Here is a 27,694-nt window from a genome sequence, read left to right as displayed (position 1 = left end):
GGAGGAACTGAGGGAAATCTTTATTAGTCGGGAAATTGTGTTGGGGAAATTGATGGGATTGAAGGCCGATAAATCCCGAGAGCCTGATGGACTGCATCCCAGGGTACTTAAGGAGGTGGCCTTGGAAATAGCGGATGCATTGTCGGTCATTTTCCAACATTCCATTGACTCTGGATCAGTTCCTATCGAGTGGAGGGTAGCCAATGTAACCCCACTTTTTAAAAAAGGAGGGAGAGAGAAAACCGGGAATTATAGACCGGTCAGCCTGACCTCAGTAGTGGGTAAAATGATGGAATCAATTATTAAGGATGTCATAGCAGCGCATTTGGAAAATGGTGACATGATAGGTCCAAGTCAGCATGGATTTGTGAAAGGGAAATCATGCTTGACAAATCTTCTGGAATTTTTTGAGGATGTTTCCAGTAAAGTGGACAAAGGAGAACCAGTTGATGTGGTATATTTGGACTTTCAGAAGGCTTTCGACAAGGTCCCACACAAGAGATTAATGTGCAAAGTTAAAGCACATGGGATTGGGGGTAGTGTGCTGACGTGGATTGAGAACTGGTTGTCAGACAGGAAGCAAAGAGTAGGAGTAAATGGGTACTTTTCAGAATGGCAGGCAGTGACTAGTGGGGTACCGCAAGGTTCTGTGCTGGGGCCCCAGCTGTTTACATTGTACATTAATGATTTAGACGATGGGATTAAATGTAGTATCTCCAAATTTGCGGATGACACTAAGTTGGGTGGCAGTGTGAGCTGCGAGGAGGATGTTATGAGGCTGCAGAGTGACTTGGATAGGTTAGGTGAGTGGGATAATGCATGGCAGATGAAGTATAATGTGGATAAATGTGAGGTTATCCACTTTGGTGGTAAAAACAGAGAGGCAGACTATTATCTGAATGATGACAGATTAGGAAAAGGGGAGGTGCAACGAGACCTGGGTGTCATGGTGCATCAGTCATTGAAGGTTGGCAAGCAGGTACAGCAGGCGGTTAAGAAAGCAAATGGCATGTTGGCCTTCATAGCGAGGGGATTTGAGTACAGGGGCAGGGAGGTGTTGCTACAGTTGTACAGGGCCTTGGTGAGGCCACACCTGGAGTATTGTGAGCAGTTTTGGTCTCCTAACTTGAGGAAGGACATTCTTGCTATTGAGGGAGTGCAGCGAAGATTCACCAGACTGATTCCCGGGATGGTGGGACTGACCTATCAAGAAAGATTGGATCAACTGGGCTTGTATTCACTGGAGTTCAGAAGAATGAGAGGGGACCTCATAGAAACGTTTAAAATTCTGACGGGTTTAGACAGGTTAGATGCAGGAAGAATGTTCCCAATGTTGGGGAAGTCCAGAACCAGGGGTCACAGTCTAAGGATAAGGGGTAAGCCATTTAGGACCGAGATGAGGAGAAACTTCTTCACCCAGAGAGTGGTGAACATGTGGAATTTTCTACCACAGAAAGTAGTTGAGGCCAATTCACTAAATATATTCAAAAGGGAGTTAGATAAAGTCCTTACTACTCGGGGGATCAAGGGGTATGGCAAGAAAGCAGGAAGGGGATACTGAAGTTGCATGTTCAGCCATGAACTCATTGAATGGCGGTGCAGGCTAGAAGGGCTGAATGGCCTACTCCTGCACCTATTTTCTATGTTTCTATGTTTCTAAAGAAAGGAAAGATAGATGACGAAGGTAAACTTGCGCAAAACATAAAAACGGTTAGTAAAAGCTTTTACAGATATATAAAATGGAAAAGAGTGACTAAAGTAAATGTTGGTCCCTTAGAAGATGAGAAGGGGAATTTAATAATGGGAAATGTGGAAATGGCTGAGACCTTTAACAATTATTTTGCTTCGGTCTTCACAGCGGAAGACACAAAAACCATGCCAGAAATTGCTGGTCACAGGAATGTGGGAAGGGAGGACCTTGAGACAATCACTATCACTAGGGGGGGTAGTGCTGGACAGGCTAATGGGACTCAAGATTGACAAGTCCCCTGGTCCTGATGAAATGCATCCCAGGGTATTAAAAGAGATGGCGGAAGTTATAGCAGATGCAGTCGTTATAATCTACAAAAATTCTCTGGACTCTGGAGAGGTACCATCGGATTGGAAAGCAGCTAATGTAATGCCTCTGTTTAAGAAAGGGGGCAGACAAAAGGCAGGTAACTCGGCCAGTTAGTTTAACATCTGTAGTGGGGAAAATGCTTGAAACTATCATTAAGAAAGAAATAGCGGGACATCTAGAGAGGAATAGTGCAATCAAGCAGATGCAGAATGGATTCATGAAGGGGAAATCATGTTTAACTAATTTACTGGAATACTTTGAGGATATAACGAGCATGGTGGATAGAGGTGTACCGATGGATGTGGTGTATTTAGATTTTCAAAAGGCATTCGATAAGGTGCCACACAAAAGGTTACTGCAGAAGATAAAGGTACGCGGAGTCAGAGGAAATGTATTAGCCTGGATCGAGAATTGGCTGGCTAACAGAAAGCAGAGAGTCGGGATAAATGGTTCCTTTTCGGGTTGGAAATCGGTGGTTAGTGGTGTGCCACAGAGATCGGTGCTGGGGCCTCAACTGTTTACAATATACATAGATGACCTGAAAGAGGGGACAGAGTGTAGTGTAACAAAATTTGCAGATGACATAAAGATTAGTGGGAAAGCGAGTTGTGTAGAGGATACAGAAAGGCTGCAAAGAGATTTAGATAGGTTAAGCGAATGGGCTAAGGTTTGGCAGATGGAATACAATGTCGGAAAGTGTGAGGTCATCCACCTTGGGAAAAAAAAACTAAACAGGAATATTATTTGAATGGGGAGAAATTACAACATGCTGTGGTGCAGAGGGACCTGGGGGTCCTTGTGCATGAAACTCTTTTTGGATGAATCCCAAAAAGTTAGTTTGCAGGTGCAGCAGGTAATCAGGAAGGCGAATGGAATGTTGGCCTTCATTGCGAGAGGGATGGAGTACAAAAGCAGGGAGGTCCTTCTGCAACTGTATAGGGTATTGGTGAGGCCGCACCTGGAGTACTGCGTGCAGTTTTGGTCACCTTACTTAAGGAAGGATATACTAGCTTTGGAGGGGGTACAGAGACAATTCACTAGGCTGATTCCGGAGATGAGGGGGTTACCTTATGATGATAGATTGAGTAGACTGGGTCTTTACTCGTTGGAGTTCAGAAGGATGTGGGGTGATCTTATAGAAACATTTAAAATAATGAAAGGGATAGACAAGATAGAGGCAGAGAGGTTGTTTCCACTGGTCGGGGAGACTAGAACTAGGGGGCACAGCCTCAAAATATGGGGGAGCCAATTTAAAACCGAGTTGAGAAGGAATTTCTTCTCCCAGAGGGTTGTGAATCTGTGGAATTCTCTGCCCAAGGAAGCAGTTGAGGCTAGCTCATTGAATGTATTCAAATCACAGATAGATAGATTTTTAACCAATAAGGGAATTAAGGGTTACGGGGAGCGGGCGGGTAAGTGGAGCTGAGACCACGGCCAGATCAGCCATGATCTTGTTGAATGGCGGAGCAGGCTCGAGGGGCTAGATGGCCTACTCCTGTTCCTAATTCTTAAGTTATGTTCTTATGTTAAAGTGGAGGAGCACTGTACAAGCAGCTTCATTCGGAACAACACTGACGTGGCAGGCAGAAGAAATGATGGAAGGATTCCCTGTTTTTCAGATGCAGCTTTGGAGGTACTGGTGGAGGAGGTCAGCAGGAGGAGGAACCTCCTCTTGTCACCCAGCAGCAAGAAGGTATCCCGGCTAGCTTTGCGACAGCAGGTCAGCACCAGAAGCATTGCTCCAAGGGCCTGGCAGCAATGCAAAAAAAAGTTCACGACTTATGAAAGGGTATTAAGGTAAGACTCCTAGCTCACCTCTCTCATACTCTCTGCTTAGCCCTGCACTACCTGTAGCCTTAGCATTCATCCACTTCCCTCCCTCAATTCCCACCAATCTCCTCCTCCAATCACTGTCACTCCATCTCCTTCTGTTGCTAATGCAGCATTCTGCCCCGCTGATACTGTCCTCATTATCATTTGCCTCACCTCTTCAACCTGTGCCACACACAAAGAACACTATTCTACTTGACACACACGTCCTCAAATCACCTCACTAAGCTATAACACACGCCTTTCTTTCTTGCAGGAGAAGTTGGATCAATAACGAGGAGCAGGCAGCCGCATCCTGTTCCCTCTGGAAGAGGCCATCATGGGCATTATGGGTAGGAGACATATCAGGAGCAGGGCTGTGGCAGAAGCAGGAGGAGAAATTACTCATTTAGAAAACTGGTCCTTTTTCTGGCGCAGGCCCCTCATTTTAATATTTAAATCAATGCTGCGAGAACTGCCTAAAAATATCTCCAAACCAATTTATCACTGGCCCGCACACTCGCACAAATCAGATGTAAAATTCTTCATTGTTGTGCTCATATCATGCTTGAAAAATGGAGTCCATAATCTTTAATACTAGTAGTCACATATCATAAAGAAATAACAAATCTTACAGTGTACAATTAATGTGTGGTTTTATGCCCAAAAACTTGTATAAGAAATTATAGAAGGGTGAGTATCATACCCTTATATAGAATCATAGGGGCCGAAATTGCCCCTTCCCTTAAGGCCTGTTAACACCGGAAATCGACGGCCAAGCTGCGGAGTGCAATGGCCACCAATTTTTCATGTAATAGTCACCGTTATCAAAATTCCATTCCTGTGGTATCCCGGCGGTGACCCACTCCCCCCACTACTGCTCCGCTGCTGCTGATCCGTCCTAAGTGCGTCATCTGATGTTACCCCCCCGTTGGCGAAATTCCGCCGGGAAAATCTTCCTCTCGCCGGGCGGTGCCAAAGGCAGCTTTTTTGAGACGGTGCAGTGAGGCTGAGGACTTCTAAAATGGCGGTGCAGCTCCCATTAAAGGGAAAGATGCACTTCTGTTGCCGCCATGTTTTATTTTTTGTCGGCCGACTGCCCCCTGGTTCAGCTGGGCCGCCAACAGGCAGCCTGGCCCTCACTCTTGGATATGTCCTTACTATACAGTATAAATGCACACAAGGCCCATACTTGAGAGAAGGTCACTCTGTGACCAGTTACCTTTATTACCAAGACCTCAAGTGATGTAGGTGGCTGGAGCTTCCCCTTTTATACCTGAGAGTCCAGGTATAGGAGTGTCTCCCACAAGTTCGCCCCCTTGTGGTCAGTGTTCTCAAGGTGTACAACTTGGGTCAGCTTATACATGGGTTACAATGATAGTTGAATACATGACATTTAGCTCGTCCGAAACCCTCCCTGGTGACCCAGTGGACTGAATTTTAAGTGAAGGGGAGAGCTGTGGTGACGCAGCGCCGTGATGACTGACAATGGCAGCAACTCCGCACCCCCCCAAACCTCCGCCCCTCAAGTGTGCTCACCGCCACACTACCACCCCATTATGAGTGACTTCCTGAAAAAAAAGCCAAAGAGCGGAATTTCGCTCAAGAACCTCAACCACCGCGACGGTGAAAACACTAAAAACAGGGTGTGTGCGCCCCGTTTTCAGCAGTGGGCAATTTTGGCCCCATAGAATTTGACAGCACATGAGACCATTCATCCCATTGTGTTTTTTTCAGCTATGTAAAAGAGCTATTCACTTAGTTCCATTTCCTTGCCCTTTCTCAAATCCTTTAAAATATTTCTATTTAAAACATTTATTAATTTCCCTTCTCAGTCGTATTATGGATTTTGCTTCCTGCAGTATTTCTGATGGGGCTGTCCATATCGTGACTCTGCAAAAAAAAATCTTCTAACCACTACCTTTGGTGGTAATCTTAAATTTACGTTTTCTAGTTACCAACTCATTGGAGTAAATTTTCAACTTCGCTGCCTGGTTGGAAGGCTACCAAAGTGGATTATCTGCCTATTATAGAACATGCTTGATTTTTATTGCATTAACTACAAGGCATTGACTACATCGACCAATGGAAATAAAATTTCCTGATTTATCTGATCAAAACCCTTCATAGTTTTGAATATCTCCATCTGAGCGCCTCTTAACTATTTTAGTTTGATTGAAAAGAGCCCCAGGTTCTCTATTTTCTCTTTATTACCGAAGCTTCTCATCCCTGGCATCATCGGTGTGAATCTCTTGTGCGTTCTCTCCATGGCCTTGACATCTTTCCTTAGTTAAGGCAACAGAAACTGAACACAAATCCTAGCTGTTGCCTAACCAATTATTTGCATAGGTTTAGCATTACCGCTTTGCTTTAGTTCTTTCACTTTCCTCTTTGTATTTTGCCATCTTCTCTGCTCTCCTTGCCTTTTGCTTTCTTTCACTCTCCTCCTTTACCTCTTACTCTCCCCCTTGACGTCTTGCTCTCATTTGTTCTCCACCATTACCTCGACCTCTTTTGCTCTCCTCTTCAGCCTCTTGCTCTGTCCAGATATTTCCTCACGCTGTCATTGTGCTGAGGTGCTTGTCCTGTGCCCAGTTCCTCCAGCTGATAGCTAGGCTATGATTAGGCTTCGACTACTTGGAGAAATCGGAAGCACAAACCAATATCCTTTCACTCCATGTTGCAGTGCACATGTACATCAATACACTGGATCGATGCATGGCTCTGGCATATTGAGTCTGCTGCTTTTTTAAACAATCAACTGACGGGCTGTTCTATATGGATCAGATATATTTTATATGTATCACTTGGTTTGGCAGCAAGAGTCTCTCAGAAGTAATACTATCACTCGCCTGCCTTCAGTGCACCTATACCCTAGATCAGCACAACCGATTACTTTGAATACACCAAAATGCTTGCAGAAAGAGACAAATCCAACACCTAATCAATATGTAAAGTCAGTAAGATATGCCCATATAGTCCAACCAAATATCTTCCCATATACAGTGCCTGTGTACCATCATAAATTAAATACAGCCTAAATATGTAAGTAAATATTTCAAATGTGATGCTAAAATAAATACTCTGTTTCATAGCTATTTTTTATTCACAATAATTTATATTGAAAAACAACAGCCTTCTAGTACATGAGTTGGTCACATATGCCAGACTGACAATGGGAGGGAATTATCGCTCTGCAGGGGGTTTTGGTTAAGACATATCCCTGTGGTAGCTGGGAGCCCTAACTGGTGGGTAATGTTCACAAGGATCCACTAGTCTCACATCAACAGAGTGAGTCTGTTTCACTTCCGCTTGAATGAAATGGCAGTCTCCTGGGCTCCATGGAGGAGCTCTTCAGCTGAGTATTGCTGTTCAAAGAAAGAAGGTTATTAAAGTTAACGATGTGGAACACACATGGGGGTAGATACCTTACACTGAAAACATTTTCCCTGTGGTCATATTCCTTTAATTATGATTTTTTTTCTTTGGGGTGTGAAATAACCCGACAAGCCAGTTAGAAGTTATACCTAGTGTTTGCTACATATTTTTTCAAAGGACTGCACACATGTGTTGATTTGCCTGTTAAAGTGGGGCTTGCTGTAAAGAGAACAAGCTTAAGTCCAAAGTAAATAAAATGGCAAACGCACTTCTTTTCCAGCCTCTCAAATTACCTGATTATTATTATCACAGAATTTATTGCAGGTTCTTCCTTATTTCAGGATGTTTCTTGTAAGCAGGAACAAAATGTTAAAAATATGCCTGAAAGAGAATTGAGCAGAGCAGTAGGTTAGCACACTATACTTACACTTAGCTTAACTTGATGGAATGTAGGTCCCCACTTTCTATTTGCTGTTGGGTTCCTTCCCAAAATTACATTTAGCAGTCTCAAAATAATTCCAAGTGGGGCAGAATAAGAACACAAAGTATCCATAATTTGGCATTAACACACTATTCCCTGTGCTGTTGGGACAAAGAGTGAAAAGATTCAATATAACAAGCTGTATGTGCAGAATATGGAAAGTAGCCACATAGAGCCGAGCAGTGGAGATGGAATATTGACACTGGAGGTTTACATGATGAGCTAGGAAGAGGTTTTGTAGAATTTTCTCTCAGGAGATGAGGTCAGTTGAATAGTGCCCATGATGGGGTAGATTGTACATGTGATCACCTGTGAAAGGAATGTGATTGATAAAATGAGTGCTTGAATGGGTGAATTTTTCTCATTTTCTTTTTAATCGATAATTAATTGGCAATCTCACTCAGAGTAAGCCGATCAATGCCGATCAATGCCTGGTATTTGAAATGATACAGCTCAGAAGGAGGCCATTTGGGCCATCATGCCTGTGCCAGCACTTTCAATGGGGAAAGACTTGTTCTTCTAAGGCTGTGGTTGAGGCACATTGTTGCAGAAGAGTAGAAAGAGTTTTAGTCCACATCCACCTCAAGCTATGCCTGATTTAGTAACGTTGGATGCTTAAAATGGCAAATGATTAATTCCCCAGAAGCACCATCACTCACCTTAACTGGCATAAATCTACAGTCACTGCAAATAATTCATTACTTTTTTTTAAAGAAGTCATGTAGGTATTTGTTTTATTCTTTCACATTGGCCCTTTAAGAACTTTGATTTTTTTCCATTTCATTACCAATAAGAATGCAACATTCATTCGAACATGTATTAAAATCTTTTATAAGTCATTATGGAGTGTCTATCCAATAAAATCACTCTGCTTCTGAGTGCATGAAATGTTTTGTTTCTGTACTGAGACTGATCAGGCAAAACTACATGGTAGATCTTGTGATTAGAAAGCTAACCCACACTACTGGAGCCCTCTAGCGGTGACACCCTCTAATAGTTTCACAGCAACATTTTCCACTAACGCGTCTTTTGTTAGCTGTAAACAAATTGTCACCACAAATCAAGAAAAAAACATTTTAATCCTTGATATACTTTCTGATTTTTGTTCTCAAGGACAAATTATCAATTTATGGTACGGTTGTAGGCAAAATTTCTACCATTCTCCCTGAAGTATGTGGTATTGTTTTACTATACCACTCTATATTATACTGAAGGTGTGGGGGGGGGGGCAGGAATAGTATAGCTATTAGCATGTTATTAACCTTCTGTCCAAAAGTGCTGTTAGATGCTAGCGTCCATAGGACAATAACCATAAAGAGAACCCTAATGTCATCTCCTAGTGTGAATAGGAGAGAGAGATAATGCAAAGATCCATTAAAGATTTCATACCAGCAAAGAGAAGTTTATGTCTGCTTTTTATTAATCAACTAATGACCCCAAGGCACTCCATATGTATTCATTAACACAGCTGTTGTTGGGCAGGAAATGACAGTAAATGGTACAATTCACGTAAGAACATTTATTCCATAGCTGTTACGGATAATGAGATTAGCACAAATAACCACTAACTGCACAGCATGCAGGACACAGCCTTATATTCTCCACTGGTCAGAGGCCATAAAAAAAGCATTACTGTATATATATGCACAGAGGCACTGCCGGTTAAAATGGTGCCATTTAACGTTTAAAGGTGTCTTGTGAATGTTGTCTCACCATGCTATATAGCAGAGCAACAATCAATTCATGAGAACAAACAACTGCTGCAGCATCTTTGTGTTCACTGGTTAAAGCAGTTGCTGGGGTTGGTGGATCATTTTCAAATGAGCTGTTTTGTTAAAATGTAAACAACCCATAGTTAACATGATGGCTAAGAATTCAGCAATCACTGCTTGGTTTGATCGATAATTTTAAAGGAATCTTATATTATATTATAAAACTGAGCCATACTGCCCTACGATGTCGAACAGCCCGCCGAGGCTCCGAGGCGAACCCTCTCCGATCCTCACAGGTGAAAATTTGCGGGGTGGGGGCGCGGTGTGAGGGGACGAGACACTGGTGTCCTAGGAGAGAAGGAAAGCGGAGAGAAGCAGCGACTGTTAATCGATTTGACGCCTTTATCGATGGCACTATTTTAATCCCCCCCCCCCATCCACTGTCTTTCGGATGAGACGTTAAAACGAGGCCTCATCTGCTTTCTCAAGTGGACATAAAAGATCCCATGGCACTATTTCGAAGAAGAGCAGGGGAAATATCCCCGGTGCCCTGGCCAATATCTATCCCTCAATCAACATGACAAAACAGCTTATCTGGACATTATCACATTGCTGTTTGTGGGAGTTTGCTGTGTACAAATTGGCTGGTGTGTTTCCCACATTACAACAGTGATTACACTCCAAAAATACTTGTTAGTTGTGAAGTGCTTTGAGACATCCGGAGGTCGTGAAAGGTGCTATATAAATGCAAGTCTTCCTTTTCAACTTTCCATAAGAGTTTTTTTTGCCTTCTCTTGGCATGTGAAAATAAAATTCCTTGCAAGAGTGAGTGTCTGTCATAATTCTGTCAAATGATTCGGAGGCAGTATGACATCTTGTGACAAGTCCAAAAATGTCTATACTTGCTGCAATTTGTATCAACATATTAATCCCTCTTCACCGCACCCCTCCTCCCCATACACACCACGGTCGGGGAGGGGCTGTTAAAAGTAAATAATCGCGAAACTCGATCCCAACCCACTGCATACACAACTGCCACCTTTTTACGGTGGTGGGGATGCGTGGAGTGTCGGTGTCTAGCTCTTGAGGGGTATTCATTCCCAGGGCTCGGGAAACCCAGCAGCAAAATGGAGACGGGAGCAGCCAGATCAAGCAAGTAAGTGCTTTTTATAGCTATGCTTGTGAGCCAGGAGCAGACGGAATGCTCCCTCCACCTCCTCAAGCAAACCTGGGTCTCTGCCCATATTTGGCTCCCTTCCCCCCCTCCCCGATCTTATGTAACTTCTGCCATTACCATTTCAAGTCGGCCCATCATCCCTTTTGTCTCTTCTTATCCCTAATCTCCCCTGTCTTCCACCCTATCACAGACCTTCCCTTTTGTTCATTCTTCCCCTCCTCCTTTCAGTGCTCCCTTAAGAATCTGTTCTTTTCGAACATTCACCAGTTCTGACAAAGGGTCATCGACCTGAAACGTTAACTCTGTTTTCCTCTCCACAGATGCTGCCTGACCTGCTGAGATTTCCAGCATCTTCTGTTTTTAATGTCGATTACTGCCTCGTCCTGCTGCCACGATCAGCTGACCACCCTCCAAAACTGTGATCCTAAGCCTCCCTCCCCCCCTGTGATCTTCCGACCCCCCCACCCGGCCCCACTTCTGCCCCGTGATCTTTCCCAATTGCCAGGCACCGTTCTCAAGAGTCCCCAGCTGTGGCCTTCTACTGTTGCTTTCCCGCCCAGCAGTCGATCAGCCTCTCAATGTGGCCGGCTGCCGGGTAGGAAACGGAGTAAAGAAACGACAGAGGTCAGAACCAATGATCATGCTAAATTATTTTTGTGCGCAATACCTTTAAATTTGCTGCACGCTGTATCTAGAGAGAACCGCTTGTGAGCGGCCTGCGCGGTATCTTCCCGATTGTTGCAGTGCCGCACACACGCCAAGTTTAGAGAGAAAATTGGTCAGGACCTCTTCGTTTCTGGGTTTTTTCCCAGTAACCACACTCCCCCAATTCCTCCCCGTAAATATCAGGGCCCGTGAATGGTCTCTGAGCAGATTTAAGTGATAATAAATGACTTATCATGGTCAATCACTTACGCTAGTGATATTCTACATTCAAGAACACAGTGGGGTCGAAATTGCCCCCCCTCTCCAAACGAGTCGCACTTACCATTTTCGTACAGTTCCGTCCGCCCCAATGCATGAAGTAGACAATCCAGAGAAATTGAGATGTTGGTGTTTTTTTTTTAAAGCAGGGCAGAATTGGCCTCATCATTGGGGTGGAAGTGGGGGCAGGGCGGAGTGGCCATCCCTAGTGGGGCGGAAGTGGGGGCAGGGCGGAATGGCCATCCCTAGTGGGGCGGAAGTGGGGGCAGGGCGGAATGGCCATCCCTAGTGGGGCGGAAGTGGGGGCAGGGCGGAGTGGCCATCCCTAGTGGGGGCAGGGCGGAGTAGCCATCCCTAGTGGGGCAGAAGTGGGGGCAGGGCGGAGTGGCCATCCCTAGTGGGGCAGAAGTGGGGGCAGGGCGGAGTGGCCATCCCTAGTGGGGCAGAAGTGGGGGCAGGGCGGAGTGGCCATCCCTAGTGGGGCAGAAGTGGGGGCAGGGCGGAGTGGCCATCCCTAGTGGGGGCAGGGCGGAATGGCCATCCCTAGTGGGGCGGAAGTGGGGGCAGGGCGGAATGGCCAAAGCTGTAAGTCATCAGCACCGCGCTGATGACGTCATTGCGAAGGCATGTCACAATGTTCCTCCCCATCAGTTAAAGAGGAGGGCAGCTGCGAACTCTGCAGCCACTTTCGTGGCAAACACTGGGCCAAGAGGGGGTGCCAGGCTGCCTGCTGGTGGCCCGGCCGATCCCATGCCATAATTGTTAGCCCGACCTGGCAGTCGGCTGACAAACAAAAACATGGAGTCACCGGTAGTGCCACCTCTCCTTTAAGGGTGGCTGTGCCGCCAAGCCATAGAAATGGCACCAACACAAAAAGCTGTCAGTGGCAGCGGCGGCGGGGCAATTTCCCGCGCAGTAATTTCGGGAAGGGGTCGCCGCCGGTCAGTAAGGGGTTGACGTATGCATACTGCAGTGAGAAAATGGGTGGAGTGGTCCCCTACACCCCTCCAAATGGAGGAAGGGAAATTTCCAAAATAGCGGCCCCTCCGCGGAGACTCGGCACCCAGTCTGCACCGACCCGTGGCCTTATAGAAAGGGGCAATTTCGGCCCCAGTAACTTTGAGGGTTTCTCATCTCTTGGAATCATTAAAGTGGAAGCTAATGATATGAGTAAAGGATTTGAATGGAGAGGATCTGCCTTTTATGTATTCCACACTGTTAAGGTTTCCACGTCTTTCTTTGAATGCTTACTTATTATCATCCAGACAACTGCCATTGTATTGGAACAGAAGTGAAGTGAACACATTCTGCAAATGTTAGACGACAAAGAGGTATGACTCATCAAGCAGTGTGTCTGATAGCTCAACACAGACTTTTCTTAAAAAAAAAGAACACATCTTGATCAATGTTGGGCACATTCCACGAGAATTACTGATATCAGAGGAGATCATACTTTCATTAAGGGAAGGTGACAAGTATGGATTTGGGAACCATTAGATTTTTCTTCTCCTGTTTTGTTTAAACGTGCTACTTTGTGGTTTTTATTTGCCAGAATTTATATGGGAGTAAGCCGGGAGACTATTTGCTCCCCCCCCCAGACATATCTGAATTTATTCTAGGTACAGGCCTACTCCTTTGCATGGACCAGTAGCCTCATTTTGAGGCAGAAATCCAGCCGCAGTTGCAGACCTGTCGTGGTAACCAATTGCGGCTGTGGGGCCTTCTGACTGCTGCCCAAAGACAGCAGTCAGAAGGTCTCAAGTTCTGAGGATACAATGGGGACATGTAAGAAAAAGTTTGACTTGTCTTTTGAAGTCTCCCTGCCATTGCTACCTGGCCCGTTCAGACTGGGGGGTGGGATGGTGGAGGGGGCTGAGCGGCCAGGACTTGAGGGGCTGGACAATCAGGTTTTAGGGAGAATAATTTGGATACCCCTAGTTTATGTCATACTTACTCGCAAATGCAAATATACTTCAGTGAAAATTATTTGTCGTTTTTCAAAAAAGAACATCAAGGATAACTTTAAGTCAAATGAGATTCAGTCTCACAATTTAATAAACAAATGAATTTTTAAAAAATCCAAGGGACCATATTAAGTAGCCTGCCCCTCAAAACAAATCTGAAGAATTTATTCTTCTCCTTTGGCCTATTAATAGCAAGAGTTCGAGTTCGAGTTTAATGTAGCAAGACAAGCTGCTAGATATTCAGTGAACTGCCCTGTCATGTCATGGGGAAATGTTCAGGGTCACTTGAGAAGCAGTTTGAGTGAACAAATTGATGACAAGAGAAATGCAGACATCTGTCATTGGGCGATACCGTAGACAACTGTAGGGATTTTAATTTGACATTCTGATTCTTTGGGGCTTCTTCTGTTAATTAATGCATGTAAAAATTAGCGATGACCTTTCCCATAAAAAGGGTCAGCCCAGATGGGACAGCTATCTTAATGCAATGCCTGTTGGGCACGTGGAGTTATGTAAAGTTTATTTCTGATGTTATGTCTATTTGAAAACTGAATTATCTTAATATAGCAGCTAAGCTATCTAAGCCTGAAATGTAAGCAGTACCAAAATACCTGATGACACATTAATGATGAGTGCAGTTTGCAGTTAAAAAGGAAAGAACTTGATGGTAAATTGATTGGGGCTGAAATTCAGCCTCCCGATAAGGCCTGCTACAGCTGGAAAGCGATGACTGCGCGGCGGTGTCGAATGACCGCTGATTTTTTGATGAATGGTCGCCGCTTGCGAAATTCTACTCGGTGGTTCTCCCCACTTTCGCCCTGCCGCTGCTGAACCCTCCTAAGTGCGTCATCAAAGCGTGCACCGCTGTCCCATTCTGCAAGCAAATTCACCTCAGGAAATCTTGCGGCTGCCGCGTGGTGCCCCCGACAGTTTTTTTCTGTCGGTGCACTGTGTTTGCAGTGTGTGCAAAATGGCGGTGCGGCCGCCATTAAAGGGGAGGGCGCACTGCCGCGGCCGCCATCTTATTTTTTTTGTCATACCTACTGCTGTTCCAAGGGCTGCTCCAACTAGTTTTTCCCCGGCGATTTTTTTTCCATCTACGGGTCACCGCTGTGACCAAACTCGGGCGAAAGCAGTTTATTGAGTGTTGCACGCCAGCGGTCCACTCCTCTATGGTATTTCAAAACCACTGGTGGAACACTTCCATGAATTTCCCACCGGGAGGTTTTTCACCCAAAATGAAGAAATACCGCCGAAAAACATGGCGGAAGCTGATGAAATTCCAGGCCATAATACGTTTCAATGCAGCTGCTTTTTAAATTACTTTTCAATGTTAATTACCATTTTTTCCAACCTTTTTTCATTCACTTTTCAAAATTCAGGCACATTGGGCCGAAATGGCTGCCTTCCGTGCTGTAAAAATAAAAAAGGGAAGGTGGCTCAACCGTGGCTATCAAGGGAAATCAGGGATAGTATTAAAGCCAAGGAAGTGGCATACAAATTGGCCAGAAATAGCAGCGAACCCAGGGACTGGGAGAAATTTAGAACTCAGCAGAGGAGGACAAAGGGTTTGATTAGGGCAGGGAAAATAGAGTATGAGAGGAAGCTTGCAGGGAACATTAAGATGAACTGCAAAAGCTTCTGTAGATATGTAAAGAGAAAAAGGTTAGTAAAGACAAATGTAGGTCCCCTGCAGTCAGAATCAGGGGAAGTCATAACCGGGAACAAAGAAATGGCAGACCAATTGAACAAGTACTTTGGTTCGGTATTCATTAAGGAGGACACAAACAACCTTCCGGATATAAAAGGGGCCCAGAGGGTCTAGTAAGAAGGAGGAACTGAGGGAAATCCTTATTAGTCGGGAAATTGTGTTGGGGAAGTTGATGTCATTGAAGGCCGATAAATCCCCAGGGCCTGATGGACTGCATCCCAGAGTACTTAAGGAGGTGGCCTTGGAAATAGCGGATGCATTGACAGTCATTTTCCAACATTCCATAGACTCTGGATCAGTTCCTATGGAGTGGAGGGTAGCCAATGTAACCCCACTTTTTAAAAAAGGAGGGAGAGAGAAAACAGGGAATGATAGACCGGTCAGCCTGACATCGGTAGTGGGTAAAATGATAGAATCAATTATTAAGGATGTCATAGCAGCGCATTTGGAAAGAGGTGACATGATAGGTCCAAGTCAGGATGGATTTGTGAAAGGGAAATCATGCTTGACAAATCTTCTGGAATTTTTTGAGGATGTTTCCAGTAAAGTGGACAAAGGAGAACCAGTTGATGTGGTATATTTGGACTTTCAGAAGGCTTTCGACAAGGTCCCACACAAGAGATTAATGTGCAAAGTTAAAGCACATGGGATTGGGGGTAGTGTGCTGACGTGGATTGAGAACTGGTTGTCAGACAGGAAGCAAAGAGTAGGAGTAAACGGGTACTTTTCAGAATGGCAGGCAGTGACTAGTGGAGTGCCGCAAGGTTCTGTGCTGGGGCCCCAGCTGTTTACATTGTACATTAATGATTTAGACGAGGGGATTAAATGCAGTATCTCCAAATTTGCGGATGATACTAAGTTGGGTGGCAGTGTGAGCTGCGAGGAGGATGCTATTAGGCTGCAGAGTGACTTGGATAGGTTAGGTGAGTGGGCAAATGCATGGCAGATGAAGTATAATGTGGATAAATGTGAGGTTATCCACTTTGGTGGTAAAAACAGAGAGACAGACTATTATCTGAATGGTGACAGATTAGGAAAAGGGAAGGTGCAACGAGACCTGGGTGTCATGGTACATCAGTCATTGAAGGTTGGCATGCAGGTACAGCAGGCGGTTAAGAAAGCAAATGGCATGTTGGCCTTCATAGCGAGGGGATTTGAATACAGGGGCAGGGAGGTGTTGCTACAGTTGTACAGGGCCTTGGTGAGGCCACACCTGGAGTATTGTGTACAGTTTTGGTCTCCTAACTTGAGGAAGGACATTCTTGCTATTGAGGGAGTGCAGCGAAGGTTCACCAGACTGATTCCCGGGATGGCGGGACTGACCTATCAAGAAAGATTGGATCAATTGGGCTTGTATTCACTGGAGTTCAGAAGAATGAGAGGGGACCTCATAGAAACGTTTAAAATTCTGACGGGTTTAGACAGGTTAGATGCAGAAAGAATGTTCCCAATGTTGGGGAAGTCCAGAACCAGGGGTCACAGTCTGAGGATAAGGGGTAAGCCATTTAGGACCGAGATGAGGAGAAACTTCTTCACCCAGAGAGTGGTGAACCTGTGGAATTCTCTACCACAGAAAGTAGTTGAGGCCAATTCACTAAATATATTCAAAAGGGAGTTAGATGAAGTCCTTACTACTCGGGGGATCAAGGGTTATGGCGAGAAAGCAGGAAGGGGGTACTGAAGTTTCATGTTCAGCCATGAACTCATTGAATGGCGGTGCAGGCTAGAAGGGCTGAATGGCCTGCTCCTGCACCTATTTTCTATGTTTCTATGTTTCTATGTTTCTGGAATTTTTTGAGGATGTTTCCAGTCGAGTGGACAAGGGAGAACCAGTTGATGTGGTGTATTTGGACTTTCAGAAGGCCTTCGACAAGGTCCCACACAAGAGGTTAATGTGCAAAGTTAAAGCACATGGGATTGGGGGTAGTGTGTTGACGTGGATTGAGAACTGGTTGGCAGACAGGAAGCAAAGAGTAGGAGTAAATGGGTACTTTTCAAAATGGCAGGCAGTGACTAGTGGGGTACCGCAAGGTTCTGTGCTGGGGCCACAGCTGTTTACATTGTACATTAATGATTTAGACGAGGAGATTAAATGTAGTATCTCCAAATTTGCGGATGGCACTAAGTTGGGTGGCAGTGTGAGCTGCGAGGAGGATGCTATGCGGCTGCAGAGTGACTTGGATAGGTTAGGTGAGTGGGCAAATGCATGGCAGATGAAGTATAATGTGGATAAATGTGAGGTTATCCACTTTGGTGGTAAAAGCAGAGAGATAGACTATTATCTGACAGATTAGGAAAAGGGGAGGTGCAACGAGACCTGGGTGTCATGGTATATCAGTCATTGAAGGTTGGCATGCAGGTACAGCAGGCGGTTAAGAAAGCAAATGGCATGTTGGCCTTCATAGCGCGGGGATTTGAGTACAGGGGCAGGGAGGTGTTACTACAGTTGTACAGGGCCTTGGTGAGGCCACACCTCGAGTATTGTGAGCAGTTTTGGTCTCCTAACTTGAGGAAGGACATTCTTGCTATTGAGGGAGTGCAGCGAAGGTTCACCAGACTGATTCCCGGGATGGCGGGACTAACAGAAAGACTGGATCAACTGGGCTTGTATTCACGAGTTCAGAAGAATGAGAGGGGATATCATAGAAACGTTTAAAATTCTGACGGGTTTAGACAGGTTAGATGCAGGAAGAATGTTCCCAATGTTGGGGAAGTCCAGAACCAGGGGTCATAGTCTAAGGATAAGGGGTAAGCCATTTAGAACCGAGATGAGGAGAAACTTCTTCACCCAGAGAGTGGTGAACCTGTGGAATTCTCTACCACAGAAAGTTGTTGAGGCCAATTCACTAAATATATTCAAAAAGGAGTTAAATGTAGTCCTTACTACTAGGGGGTGTCAAGGGATATGGCGAGAAAGCAGTAAGGGGGTACTGAAGTTGCATGTTCAGCCATGAACTCATTGAATGGCGGTGCAGGCTCGAAGGGCCAAATGGCCTACTCCTGCACCTATTTTCTATGTTTCTATGTTTCTATTCTATGAATCTATCTGTGTTTTCTCTTTACAGATGCTGACTGATCGGCTCTTTAATTTCTGTCTTGATTTTAGACTTCCATAGAGCCCCCGAGTTCATTTGCTGTTAGATCCAAATAAAGCTTGCCCTGAGCTGGTACTGAAGCTTATTTATTTGGTGTATTTCAAAATTGGTTAGGTTTCATCTGTGATAAATATGAAGCAGTTCTGTTTTGTTTTGATCTGGTAGTTGTACCTTTTAAATCAGGCACAATTCATGACATTTTAAAAATCCACCTGTGCAATCTCCACCATGTACAAACATAGAAATTTACAACACGGAAGGAGGCCATTTCGGCACATCATATCCGCGCCGGTTGACAAAGAGCTATCCAGCCTAATCCCACTTTTCAGCTCTTGGTCCATAGCCCTGTAGGTTACGGCACTTTAAATGCACACCCAAGCACTTTTAAAATGTGGTGAGGGTTTCTGCCTCTACCATCCTTTCAGGCAGTGAGTTCCAGACCCACACTGCCCTCTGGGTGAAGAAAAGTTCCCTCAAATCCCCTCTAAACCTCCTACCAATTACTTTAAATCTGTGCACCTTGGTTGTTGACCCATCTGCTAAGGGAAGTGGGTGCTTCCTATCCACTCTATCTAGGCCCCTCATAATTTTATACACCTCAATTAGGTCTCCCCTCAGCCTCCTCTGTTCCAAAGAAAACAACCCCAGCCTATCCAATCTTTCCTCATAGCTAAAATTCTCCAGTCCAGGCAACTTCCTCATAAATCTCCTTTGTACCCTCTCTAGTGCAATCATATCTTTCCTGTAATGTGGTGACCAGAACTGCACGCAGTATTCTAGCTGTGGCCTAACTAGTGTTTTATACAGTTCAAGCATAACCTCCCTGCTCTTGTATTCTATGCCTTGGCTAATAAAGGCAATAGTCCGTATGCATTCTTAACCACCTTATCTGCCTGGCTTGCTAACTTCAGGGATCTGTGGGCGTGCACTCTAAGGTCCCTTTGTTCCTCTATACTTCTCATTGTATTACCATTTAATGTGTATGACCTTGCCTTGTTAGTTCTCACCCAAATGCATTACCTCACACTTCTCTGGATTGAATTCCATTTGCCACTGTTCTGCCCACCTGACCAGTTCATTGATATCTTCCTGCAGTCCGCAGCTTTCTTCTTCATTATCAACCACACAGCTGATTTTAGTATCATCTGTAAACTTCTTAATCATAATCCCGACATTCAAGTCTAAATCATTGATATATATCACAAAAAGCAAGGGTCCTAGTACTGATCCCTGTGGAATCCGAATGTAAAGGTGGTTGTTATAGTTTCCCCGGTAACAGGCATGTGTGGAAGTGTAATATGCAATTTTCAATATGATTCACATTTTGTGATTGGTTCAGTTATGAACATGGCAGCCTGTAATTTATTTTATGAGTCTCGAAGTTATTAATTTCTAATGAGACAAGTCAAGCAACAGCCTGACATAGTCATACTCACAGAATCATACCTTTCAATCAATGTCCCAGACTCCTCCATCACCATCCCTGGGTATGTCCTGACCCATGGGCAGGACAGATCCACCTCAGATGGCGGCTCGGTAGTATACAGTTGGGAGGGAGTGGCCCTGGGAGTCCTCAATATTGACCCCATGAAGTCTCGTGGCTTCAGGTCAAGCATGAGCAAGGAAACGTCCTGCTGATTATCACCTACCACCTCCTTCACCTGATGAATCAATACTCCTCCATGTTGAACACCACTTGGAAGAAGGGTAGCAAGAGTTACTCTGGGTGGGAGACCTCAGTGTACATCACCAAGAGTGGCTCGGTAGCACCACTACTGACTGAGCTGGCCAAGTCCTTAAGGACATAGCTGCCAGACTGGGCCTGCAGCAGATGGTGAGTGAACCAACACCATGGGAAAAACCTACTTGATCTCATCCTCATCAACTACCTGTCGCAGATGCATCTGTCCATGACAACATTGGTAACAGTGATCACGACATAGTCCTTGTACAGACAAAGTCCCGTCTTTACACTGAAGACACCCTCCATTATGTTGTGTGGCACTACCACCAGGCTAAGTGGGATAGATTCAAAACAGATCAGCAGCACAAAACTGAACATCCATGAGGCGCTGTGGGCCATCAGCAGTAGCAGAATTGTATTCCACCACAATCTGTAACCTCATTACTCGTCATATCCCTCACTCTACTATTACCATCAAGCCAGGGGACCAACCGTGGTTCAATGAGGAGTGCAGAAGAGCATGTCAGGAGCAGCACCAGGTGTACCTAAAAATGAGGTACCAACCTGAGGAAGCTGCAATACAGGACTACATGCATGCTAAACAGCAGAAGCAGCATGCTATAAACAGAGCTAAGCGATCCCACAATCAATGGATCAAATCAAAGCTCTGCAGTCCTGCCACATCCAGTCGTAATGGTGGTGGACAGTTAAACAACTAACGGGAGGAGGAGGTTCCCTCCTCCCCATTCTCAATGATGGTGGAGCCCAACATGCAATGCAAAAGACAAGGCTGAAGTGCCGAGTGGATGATCCATATCGGCGTCCTCCTGAGTTCCCCACCATCACACAAGCCAATTCGATTCACTCCACATGATATCAAGAAATGGCTGAGCGCACTGAATACAGTAAAGGCTATGGGTCTCGACAACATCCCAGCTGGCGTGCTGAAGACTTGTACTCCAGAACTAGCTGCACCTATAGCCAAGCTGTTCCAGTACAGCTACAACACTGGCATTTACCCAACAACGTGGAAAACTGCCCAGGCATGTCCTGTCCACAAAAGCAGCACAAATCTAATCCGTCCAATTACCGCCCCATCAGTCTACTCTCAATCATCAGCAAAATGATGGAAGGCGTCTTCAACAGTACTATCAAGCAGCACTTACTCACCAACAACCTGCTCACTGATAATCAGTTTGGGTTCCGCCAGGACCACTTGGCTCCAGACCTCATTATAGCCTTAGTCCAAACATGGACAAAAGAGCTGAATTCCAGAGATGAGGTGAGAGTGACTGCCCTTCACATCAAGGCAGCATTTGAACAAGTGTGGCATCAAGGAACCCTAGTAAAACTGAAGTCAATGGGAATCAGGGAGAAAACTCTTCACTGGATGGAGTCATACCTTGCACAAAGGATGATGGTTGTGTTTATTGGAGGTCAATCATCTCAGCCCCAGACTTCCACTGCAGGAGTTCCTCAGGGCAATTTCCTAGGCTCAACCATCTTCACCTGCTTTATCAATGACCTTCCCTCCATCATAAGGTCAGAAGTGGCGATGTTCACTGATGATTGCACAGTGTTGAGTTCCATTCACAGCAGCTCTGAAAATGAAGCAGTCCATGCCAGCATGCAGGAAGACCTGGATGACATTCAGGCTTGGGCTGATAAGTGGCAAGTAACATTCATGCCACACAAGTGCCAGGCAATGGCCATCTCCAACAACCAGAGTCTAACCACCTTCCCTTGATATTCAACAGCATTACCATCGCTGAATCCCCCACAATCAACATCCTGGGGGTCATCAGTGACCAAAAACTTAATTGGATCAGCCACATAAATACTGTGGCAACTAACACGGGTCAGAAGCTGGGTATTCTGTGACGTATGTCTCACCTCCTGTCTCCCCAAAGCCTTTCCACCATGTACAAGGCACAAGTCAGGCATGTGATGGAATACTCTCCACTTGCCTGGATGAGTGCAGCTCCAACAACATTCAAGAAGCTCGGCACCATCCAGGACAAAGCTATTGTGTTCCTAACACAGATGAGGCTGCACACAGGGAGGTTAAAGTAACAGTGACCTCAGTCTTTAATAAGACACTCCAGAGTGAGGAACAGGCCTTAGGGGCTGGCTTATATACAGTGCTCCCAAAGGATGCTGGGATCCCTTGGGACTTCGGGGGATGAGTTCCCTGGTGGCGGAACATGGGAGTGCATGCTTTACAGATACACAACAAAAGCAACCCACTTCATTGGCACCCCATCTACCACCTTCAACATTCACTCCCTCCACCATCGGCGCACCGTGGCTGCAGTGTGTACCATCTACAAAGTGCACTGCAGCAACTCGCCACAGCTTCTTCAACAGCACCTCCCAAACCTATGGCCTCTACCACCTAGAAGGACAATGGCAGCAGGCGTATGGGATCACCATCACCTGCAAGTTCCCCTCCAAGTTACACACCATCCTGACTTGGAAATGTATTGCTGTTCCCTCATCGTTGCTGGGTCAAAATCTTGGCACTCCCTCCCTAACAGCACCGTGGGAGTACCTTCACCACAAGGACTGCAGCAGTTCAAGAAGGTGGCTCACCATAACCTTCTCAAGGACAATTAAGGATGTGCAATAAATGCTAGCTTTGCCAGTGATGCCCACATACCAGGAACTAATAAAATTGAGTCTTGGCAACAAGTCAAGACCTATAACTGACTTGTGAATAGTCCTATGTTTATAGTGGAATGAAACTGCAATCTTCGTAGATTTTAGCTAGCTCCCACAGCTAGTAAGGAAACAAGGAGGGCAGCTCTGCATATATCAGTTATTTGCAGAGATATAGGTTAACATTTAAATTCACAGCATTTTTTATTTTTCCAATTTAAGGAGATAGATAGATTTCCTCCTGTAAATATATATATATGCGTGTGTATATTATATTGTTCCATATTTGCTTGGTCCCTATTTAATGAATGTTCTTAATAATTTAAAACTAGGATGAGGTCCATGTGATGTTCTAGCACATATCAAGGACTGGAGATAGATTTGTGGAAGCATAACAATAACTCTATAAGCTCAAAAATAATTTCTGTATTTGTGCACATATTCCCAAAATGTAAGGCCAAGTCAGAATTGTTAGTTAATAAATAACAATAGAAAATTTTGAAAATTCACAGCAATCGGCATCTGAACAAGAACGGCAGTAATGTGTGACATTTCATGAGAACTGGCAACATCAAAGTTGCACCTGAAACATTTTCAGGAGTCGTCTTCCTTTCCTTTGACCTGCATTTTCAGCACTTTCTGGTTTTACTTCAGATTTCACGCAATTACGGTTTTCCATTTTATCTCAGAATTTCAGAAAGGAAATAAATAAGTTACAAGCATCTGAAAAGATTTATGGTTATTAAGAAGTCCTAGATGCACCAAAGGTCTTGTCCTCCCAAAAAGCATGACTGATGTTAGATTCTTGGTACATACAGGTGGGTCTTTAAGACTGGTTTCATTCTACAAGATAAATGTCAAAAGCACAACAGTACACCAATATAGTTTATAGCACCATGTTGGAGTTTACGATTAAGGTCAAGTGCACTGGGGGAAGTGAGGAGAACCAACAAGCACAACACTCCAGTAGAATGCCCTCAGTCATAAATCTATATCTAATACAACAAAGCATATCGAACACATTCTGCCTCCAGTACAGGGCATAAATGGACAGTACTTGGATATCACTTCTACTTGTTGGAGGAATCTTAGTTGTTAGGGCAATAAGCCAAAAGCAATCAGTTCTCTCAGAATATATTAATTTTCTACATCAGTGTTTTGGAATGACAGAACATAAATAGAGACTGATTGATTGCGATGGTACTTGGGCTGCTGGTCTGTTAGTAATCATTTTTGCACTCGTCGCAATAAAAACACTTAACTACCCTTACCCCTAAAAACTAATCAACATAAGAGGACAGTGTATGTTCCATTTTCTAAAAAAGATGTGTGATTATTCAGGTGTAACTTTTCTGTTGCCAGCACAGCCCTGCTATGCATTAAGGGCTATTACTATGTGTGAAATTTCTCTCATATGGATATGACAGTGCAGTTAACATTTTGGTAAAAGGAATCTAAAAGTACAAGACTGTTACAAATGAATTTGCAGCCATATCGGCAATCCCCACAACAGGAATTGTACAGGAAAGCTGCACAATTTGCTATACGGACTCAATATTACTCAGTCCTGTAGTTTATCAATATCATACATTGGATCTGACTGACCTCAATCGAGCTTAGTGTGATTGCAGGATAGAAATTCAACTCTGCAGAAATGGAACTGCCAGCAGTAACCAATAGGGCACTGGAAAGTACAATATAATGCAAACTGCATCATTCCCATCTTATAGGTGCATTGCCATTTTTTTTAAAAGGACATTTTTCTGTAAATATGGATGTCACGTTTCAGGAATAGTTTTGGCCATTTTCCCACTGAAAGTATTTGAAAAAGATTACTGTTAATGTTGGGTGTTTAAGCAAAGTATATTCTCACATGTTTGAAAAAGTACATTCAGATGAAAGGTGATTAAATGGAAGTTGTTTTCTCCTTAGACTGAACAATAAGCAATGTGTTAGATAATCAAAAAAACACCTCACTCCCACTGAGTTGGAAAGTCCTTTGTTCCCAGTTTCTGTGAACAGTTGGAGGATAAAAAGAGAGACAGGCATATTAGGGGAAAGGCTTTTTGAAACAGGAAGGCTGCAAGGCCAGTCAGGTTTTGTTAACAGGAAATCTGCACTTATGCTGAAGCAACAAGGTTAGAAACGCAGAAGGATAGTTATAAGCTAACTTGTTTAAGTCAAGTAAAAGTCATTTATAGGGAGAAGTGTGGCATTTTCTTTCTTTTGTATTATTATACATAAATAATACGGATTGAATTAACTTAGCCTGGTCATATTGGCTGTTTTATACACTCACTTTTTTTTATTAAATAAAGCTTAACTATACATATTAGGCCATGTCTCACCAAATGTTCATTCATCTGCCTTCTGAGGGATTGCTGAAGTGCACAAGTGAAAGACACAAATTCATAATTCAGTTCATGTCAGGTACCATTATTACACCCCAGGTTATGCTATTATTCAAGAAGTTCTAGGATAATGTAAGTCAATTCCCATAAAGTAAAACACTCAGGCTGCTTATGGAAGTGACTGACACAGTTGGATCTGAGAAGGTAACTACAGCAGTCACTGAAGGAGGCTGTGGTTGTAGCCTGCAAGTTTTACATACGCAGTTTCCATTATAATCATAGAATAATTGAATGATACAGCACAGAAAGAGGCCATTTGACCCATGGTAGCTATGTCAGCTTTTCGAAGAAGCTGTATCCACTTAGTATCCAAAAATGAGTGTATAAAAGTGTATCCAATTAGTCCTACTCCCCTGCTCTTTCCCCATAGCTCTGTAAATTTTGCCCCTTCAATTATTTATCTAATACCATGGTGAAATGTATGATAATGGTGGACATAGGAATTCAAAATGAGAAATATTGGACTCAATTTTCGCGAATGCCGTTTTTTTGCGTATTGCCAGAGTTACTCCCTTTTTTTTTTTGGCCCCAACTACTCAAAAAAGATAATTGGCAAGTTTCCCCATTTTATTTTTTGAAATTGGCGCAGCTCTTTCAAAAATCCTGCTGGGGCCCCAGCTGTTTACATTGTACATTAATGATTTAGACGAGGGGATTAAATGCAGTATCTCCAAATTTGCGGATGACACTAAGTTGGGTGGCAGTGTGAGCTGCGAGGAGGATGCTATTAGGCTGCAGGGTGACTTGGATAGGTTAGGTGAGTGGGCAAATGCATGGCAGATGAAGTATAATGTGGATAAATGTGAGATTATCCACTTTGGTGGTAAAAACAGAGAGACAGACTATTATCTGAATGGTGACAGATTAGGAAAAGGGAAGGTGCAACGAGACCTGGGTGTCATGGTACATCAGTCATTGAAGGTTAGCATGCAGGTACAGCAGGCGGTTAAGAAAGCAAATGGCATGTTGGCCTTCATAGCGAGGGGATTTGAATACAGGGGCAGGGAGGTGTTGCTACAGTTGTACAGGGCCTTGGTGAGGCCTCACCTGGAGTATTGTGTACAGTTTTGGTCTCCTAACTTGAGGAAGGACATTCTTGCTATTGAGGGAGTGCAGCGAAGATTCACCAGACTGATTCCCGGGATGGCGGGACTGACCTATCAAGAAAGACTGGATCAACTGGGCTTGTATTCACTGGAGTTCAGAAGAATGAGAGGGGACCTCATAGAAACGTTTAAAATTCTGACGGGTTTAGACAGGTTAGATGCAGGAAGAATGTTCCCAATGTTGGGGAAGTCCAGAACCAGAGGTCACAGTCTAAGGATAAGGGGTAAGCCATTTAGGACCGAGATGAGGAGAAACTTCTTCACCTAGAGAGTGGTGAACCTGTGGAATTCCCTACCACAGAAAGTAGTTGAGGCCAATTCACTAAATATATTCAAAAGGGAGTTAGATGAGGTCCTTACTACTCGGGGGATCAAGGGTTATGGCGAGAAAGCAGGAAGGGGGTACTGAAGTTTCATGTTCAGCCATGAACTCATTGAATGGCGGTGCAGGCTAGAAGGGCTGAATGGCCTGCTCCTGCACCTATTTTCTATGTTTAGCTTCAGGGGGTGGAGCCTAATGTCTGCACCGAAAAAACGATGTCCCCTTCTGCGCATGCGCAAAAGAAAAACCATTTTTGACGTGATTGCTATGGGCGTGCATGCCCAGTGCAGCTCCTGGTCTGCATTTGGCCATTTTTAAAGAGCCAGTTGTGTGTGAGAACTTTAATTCTCATTGGAAAAATTGGAGCTGCAATACAATATGCAATGCCACTCAAGGACCAAGAATTTCTCACAGGATGAAGTGGAGGCACTGGTTACTATAATTGAGGTCAGATGGCATGACCTGGACACCAACAGAGGTCACATAAAAGTTTCACCAAAAGAAATGAAGAAACGCTGGAACCAACTTGCAGAAGATTACTGGGCAATGGTGACCACCCCGAGGTCTGGAGGCCAGTGCAAAAAGAAGTGGCAGGACCTTGGTCAAATAGTTAGTGTAAGTAATATTTTCATTTATTCAATGGAATTGAAATTGTAAATGTGACCATCTGTATACGTCCCAGCCAGCAGAAAGACACCCTCTCTAAAAAGTTATATTTTCATCTTTGCAGAGGAAGCTGGCACACAACAAAAAGGAAAGAACTCGAACAGGAGGAGGCCCGGCAAATCTGCACCCATTGACACCATTGGAAGAGAGGGTCGCTGCCTTGATGGGTCCTGCCTGGAGAAAAGCAACCACAGCTGCACAAGCTGGGCCCACACTCGAGGGAGAGGGTAAGTCCTGCAAATTCCACAGTCTGGCTTTACTAAAAGTTAAGTACTGCGCGGGTTAGCCATGCTTCAGTTCATGGGGATGTCTCCATCAGCTACGCTTCGGTTGATGCAACGTGCTATCATTCATTGTGGTCCTTCAAATGAGCCTGCTGTCTGCGCTGTGCGAGCCTACTCATCTCACCCACCCTGCTCCCTCCTCTGCTGCTAACCATTTGTCTGTTCTGTTATATTTTGCAGAACTTGAGGCCAACCCTGATGATGCAGAAGAAGATTCAGAAGCGGACGAGCCTGAAGAGGAGACCATCTTCCA

Source organism: Pristiophorus japonicus, chromosome 1, assembly GCF_044704955.1.
Source record: "Pristiophorus japonicus isolate sPriJap1 chromosome 1, sPriJap1.hap1, whole genome shotgun sequence".
Taxonomy (NCBI): Eukaryota; Metazoa; Chordata; class Chondrichthyes; family Pristiophoridae; genus Pristiophorus; species Pristiophorus japonicus.
This window is presented reverse-complemented; position numbering follows the sequence as displayed.